We start from the raw sequence: 6,480 nt of genomic DNA, 5'->3' as shown, positions 1-6,480 counted from the left end.
CACTGCGACCCCGGCCCGGCACCGCGCGCCCGGCCCGGCTCGGCACCATGCCCCCGGCCCCGCGGCCCCGGCCAAAGAGGCCCCGGCCGAGCCCTCTCGATTTTCCCGGACATGCCCGGCTTTTGGGGATTTCCCCCCGGGTGGGGATTTGAGCCCCCAAAAGCCGGACATGTCCGGGAAAATCCGGACGTATGGTAACCCTACTGAAGCACATTGGACCTTGGGCTACATAATCTCAGAAAACTTTTTTCAGTAGGAGGTCACAAACTTTAGTGCTTTAATCCAACTAAAGTCTTTGCTCTTACTATAGGGGTATCTGGGTTAAAATGAATGGCATGTGATATACAGGAGATCAGACTAGATTAGGGGTTCTCAACCTTTTTCTTTCTGAGCCTCCCCAGTGCTATAAAAACTCCACGGCCCAGGTGTGCCACAACTGTCTTTCTGCAGATAAAAGCCAGGGCCAGCATTAAGGGGTAGCAAGCAGGGTAATTGCTCAGGGCCCCATGCCACAAGGGGCACCACAAAGCTAAATTGCTCAGACTTTGGCTTCAGCCCCAGATAGTGGGGCTCGGAGCCCCAGGCTACAGTCCTGCACAGCGGGGCTTTGGCTTTCTGCCCTGGACACTAGCGAGTCTAATACCAGCCATGCTTGATGGAACCCCTTAAACCTGTCTGCGGTGCCCCAGAGGGCCCTGGGCCCCTGGTTGAGAAACACTGGACTAGATGAACTAATGGTCTTTCTGGATTAAAACTATGAATTTCTGCACACAGATCCTGGTCCCTTGTCCATAAACCAAATAAATAAGATTTGAACATAGAAATCACAGAGGTAGGAGAGGGGCAAAAACATTCCCAGCCTTACCTCTTTAAGTACAAATACAGCTGCTGCCTGGCACTCCCCTAGAAAGGGGAGATTGTCCAGTCATGAACCTACCAACCACAATACTGTTCCCTTCTATGGTTCATTTCCATCTCCAGCTTTCCTGCCTAAATAATGCTGTAGAGACAGCTTTCCATGGTGCATCTCACAGTGGTACCATTGTATTGTATTTAGAACCTTTGGTGCATACAGGTGGCAAAGGAGTTGGGTCCATGGGATGGGCTTGTATTCTTTTTAAACAGATACAATACTGAATATTATTTGCAAAAATGTATCAACTTGTATCCCTCTTCCCAGGCACTTGTATCACAAACCTCACCGCTTTCGACTCTAAGAGCAAGGTATATTTCTCTGATGCTTCTCTAACACAAACACATAGCAATAGGTATCATTAACAACAAAACCAATCCTACCAAAACAAGACACTCCATTCCACATGCTTCTCGCTCTGGGAAGGAAATGAGAAAACAAACATGTGACAGATGTGGAGTCATGTTGCTTAATGCAGCTATATTAAATAGAGTAGAACTTGTAGTCTGTAGGAACAGAGTACTCCAAGTTAGGCCATGTTTTTACGGTGTGAGATGATTAACATTTTAGTTGCTGGATTACAGTATTGTGTAAAGCCCATATATTTCAGAACAGTCCCTGGTGTGGATTCTGTGTGCCTCTGCCCAATGTTATGAAGTTTCCTCAATTGCAAATTAATAAATATTCAGCCAACTCAATTTATAGATATGCCTCAAAACATTTTAAAGTGAAGAATCAGTTAAAAATCATCTGTTTGTGTGCATTTCTCTTCCAATTGAAAAATGTCATCTCCAAGGTAAGAATTTAATCAAAACCAGCTACTAATTACTTTCCTGACACCCTGGGAGAGGAATGTTGGCACTATAAAGGACTGAAAGATTTTCATGATTAATATTTGATAACTATGTAATTGGGTCATTTGATTTTGCTGTCTCCTTTGAATTATGGCAGCAACTTCTTTGCAATTGATGTTTGAGTTCATGCCATAAATTTCGGGGGGAGTAGGACAAACCATTGACTGATTTGAGAAACTTGAAGTGTTAACCTTATGGTATTGTTAAAACTGGGATTGCCTGATTCCAAGCCAATATAGACTAAACAGAATCTAGAAAAGTTTTATGTGAGAAGAAAACAAATGAAATTTCTATAGAGTTAAAATTGCATTTCTTCAATCCTTCTATACCTAAGTTCAGAGTTCCACCACAACTATTAATTTGTAAGCAAATGAGATTTGATTGTGATAACATAGAAATAATCCAATTGCCAAATGCACCAAGCAATTGTGTGCAATTGTTTTGTGGAAAAATGAATGCATGAAAATGCTGAAATTAGAAATTGTCATTGTTTAAAATTTAATATAAAAGATCTACTCCTGCTTTGACTGAAATTAGCAGCAAAGCTGTCACTGAATTCAGTGGGAGCAGGAGCCCTCTGATTGTAACTGGATGGATGTGACTTCTATGAATAACGAAGCTACTATACTTTTTTTTCTGATTTTTAGATTTTTGAGCTAGGCACCAAAGCCTATAGATTTATTTTATGCTAATAATGCAACATCAGAACAAAGCAATCATCTGAGGAGCTGTTTTATAACTGAAACAAACTGAAGGCCATGTCAAGTGTTCATTCGCTAAGGGATATGGACATCTAATCTTTTTATTTTGAAGACAGGAGTTTAAATTCACCTATATTTAACCAACATCACTGCCTTGAACAGACAGCAATGAAACAGCAAAAATAATAGAAAAGTTTCTTAATCCTGTTACTTCTAACATGTTTTATGTGTGGTTCCCCTCTACTGTAGAGGGAAGAAGCATACAGCTCTTACACATTTAGAAATAACACATCCCTGACAGACATAATCATGCCACCATAACCCCCAGCGTGGATTCAGCTATGCTGATGGAAGAGGGCTTCTGTCAAGATAACTAGTATTGTTTGAGGTAGTGGTGTTCGTACACTAATAGAAAAATCCCTTCTGTTGGTGCATGATGCATCTATATTACAGCACGAGTGACATACCCTCAAGCCTCAAAGTACAGAGGTTTTGTGGCATTAAGCCTCTTTCCATTTGTATTATTATTTCAGTGTTTAAATAGTGCCATTAGTTTGCATGGTGCTTTTCAGATATACCAGGGATATCACTGCCCCAAAGATTGCACAATCTAAATTAGACAAAATACTGATAAAGGCTGGGGAAAAGAATGCTACATAAAAGTAAAGCATTGGGTCTTTATCTTTGGCACATGTTGCTAGTTCCAAGGGTTTCCCCGGCCATCAAATTCTAGCATTATATTTCTATTGTAAAGCAAGCTAAACTATAGGATTCTGAGGGGAGGCAGGAAAGCTCGGGTGAATGGTTATCTCTGTTACGTGGCACAAAAAGGGAAGGCTTTGGGAGGAACTTGAACACGTAAAGAGGCTGAGTGACACACTGGAAGAGGGAGGCTATTTCAGACTTGGGGACAGAATGAAAAAGTTCAGAACTGGGAGTTTGGTGGAGATGGTTTTATGGTGAAAGCACTTGGAAGAACATAGCACATGAGAGAGTCTGTAGTAGACACTTAGCAAGAGCCAAGATGCTGGCAGAGATGGGCACTATGCAGAGGTTTGAGGCTGAGAATGGAGTGCTTGAACTTGAAGTGGAAAGAGACAAGAAGACACCCAGTGGAGAGATTTGAGATGTGGGCTGATATCTGAGCAGCAAGAAAGGGCAAACCTAAATGATTAGGTGCATAACTTCAAGTCAGAGAGGAGACATTATCACAGTCCAAGTGAAAAATAACATGGGACTGGACCAGAGATTCAAAAATGGGTACAGAGATGAAGGGACAAATTTTGGAGATCTACAAGGAAAAACAACAGGATTTGAGAGAAGGAAAGGGAGGAATCATAGGGCTTGTCTACGCTACCGCTTAAGTCAATGTAACTTACATCGCTCAGGAGTGTGAGAGTGCTCTCCCATCGGCACAGAAGTGTCTTCACCCGATGTGTTAGTCACATCAGTGCACCTCTGCCAATGTAACGTGGTAGTGGAGACTATCCCTAAATGAGCCTACATTTATTAACTTGAGTGACCAAGGGCTCATCTACATAGTGGAGTAATGGAGTTGTGATTTCTAAAGTGCACTAATGTGTTGAGCATTAGCATGCAGACCCTGCTGGTGTGCCCTAAAGCTTTTTAGCATGCTTTAACTAAGTATTCTCTGTTTCAGACAACAATGTAATTGTCATTGAATACGGAAACGGGCATGAACCTGCTGGAACCTTTTGGAAGCTACAGGTGTAAAGATTCTAATCCTCTGTTCTAGCCAAGCTATGTTCAGTGCAGGGTTGCCGAGGGTGGAGAGAGGAAAAGTGGCTGTAAGCCATCTTTGCTTTTCCCCCTTTCTTGGGCCAGCTGGACCCTCTGTGTACAAGTTTGAGCACCCTCACCCACTACATCAGTGGGTTATGTAGAGAGCAATATAAAGCCATTACACCCTCTACACCATCTGGGGATTCCTCCTATGGTGGCAGAATTTCTTGGGGGGCCAGATGATCTGCTGGACTTCCAGCTCCCTTGATGTGCTAGAGCAGCATAATGGGCCCAGAACACAATAGAGATTCATGTTCAGACAGTGAGTGTGTTAATGTATGTGCATGTACACAGTAGCCTCAGCAGTCTGCACTGACTGGGAAACAAACTGTGATGAATGTTACGAATTAGCAAGTAAAGGAATAAACCTAATTTTAAAACTGAGCCAATGGAATGATATCATTTAGCCCAATGTGGTTTTTTATGAAAAAGCTCATGCCTCCCAAGCAGATCTGACACCAGTTCCCCAAAAAAGGAGGATTGGTAGGTTTTGTTAACACAAGACAAAAGTCTTTTTATTATTATTTTTGCAGAGTGTGCTTTGGGAAAACACACAGCACTTGTAATGGAGATTTTCAAAGACAAAAAATGGTAGTTAGGCTCCCAATTCCCATTGGCTTTCAATGGAATGTAGGTATCTAACTGCCCTTTGTGCCTTTGAACATCTCCTCCTTTGTTTAGTTCAATAATAATAATACACACTTTCATTTTTCTTCATTCTATTTCCAAATCCTAAAATAACCATAGCTTTAGTTTTCTTCTGCACTGCACACAGACTTTCTGTTAACAGCTACTGCTACCTCGTGGACATAAACAGTACTGCACCCTGCTACAATAAAAGATACATGTATCTCTGTACTCTCGTACCTAAATCCTGAGCCTATCCTTACAAATATCACGTTGAGAATCTTGGATGTGCCGGTGCCAATAAAATAATGACCATAAACTTTTTTTAATAGACAGCAGGGACTGCACTTAACTAGTTTCCAGGCTCTTTCAGCAGGTCAATTTCACCTTACAGAGGAAAGTCTGTTTGCAGTGTTATAAGCGCATCAGTACCAGAATATCCGAGAGACAAGGTGGGTGAGGTAATATCTTTTATTGGACCAACTTCAGTCTGAGACTCAAGCTTTTGAGAGCTACATAGAGCTCTTCTTCAGGTCTGGGAAAGGTATTCATTGTGTCACAGCTAAATAAAAGGTCAAACAGATAATTTAGCATAAGTAGTTACTACATATTCTATGGGACTATTCAAGGTGAAGTGGCCCATCAACACCCCTGTAGTTATATAACAGAAAGGGGGGTTAGTTCTTGTAATAAGCTGTACACGTTGTTGTACTAAGCTGTAAATCCAGTGCCTTTATTAAGAACATGATTTTTAGTGTCTAACAAAGTTATGAATTTAAGATCCCAGGCTCATCTTTGAAAGTGTGTAGGTTTCCTTTGAAGATGAGGACTGATAGGTCAGATTTAGAATGTTCACTTTGTGAAAAGTGTTCACCCACCTGTGATACAGTGTTTTTGTCTTTTATCACTTTCCTGTGTGAGTTCATTCAAGAATGTCGTGATTGTCTGGTTTCAACTACATTTAGTGTAGAGAAGTCTGGTCATTCAGAACAAATCCATTTTGGAGGTGGAGGACTGCACTGTGAGCATCTTGATACCCAGGTATATACAGCATGGAAGAGGAGGGCAAAAATGTAGCTCTTTGACACCAAGGGTGCCTCTGCATACAGATACAAAGACACTATCAAACTGTGGATAGGCATCTCAGTGAACACTTGCAGAGGTGAGGAAGTCCTGTGGATATTGATTGGGCTGCAGGAGAACTTCCTCTGACCTCTCTTTGTATTTCTCTCCCCCCCATTGTCTATTCAGATATCACTTTGTTTTTGCTATTCTTTCCCCTCTTAGGCCCTGATCCAGTAAAGCCCTTAAGTGCTTAATTTTAAGTTTAAATGCTGTGCTGGATAGGGCCACAGTTCATCCCTAATGCAAGCAGGTAAGATTTCACACACATCTCCTTGATATACTAGGACTTGGAAGACAGCAGGTGTTTTTTCTCCATTCCATTGATGTTGGTGTATTCAAATACTTACTATTTTCTTCTTGCTATTTTTTAAGTACTGACATATTTGGAACTGTGCAAGAAAAAGATCGTATCTGCCCCCAAAGTATTTACAATCTATCAGACAAAGATACACAAGAT

This window comes from Trachemys scripta, chromosome 11 (genome assembly GCF_013100865.1).
Source record: "Trachemys scripta elegans isolate TJP31775 chromosome 11, CAS_Tse_1.0, whole genome shotgun sequence".
Lineage (NCBI taxonomy): Eukaryota > Metazoa > Chordata > Testudines > Emydidae > Trachemys > Trachemys scripta.
This window is presented reverse-complemented; position numbering follows the sequence as displayed.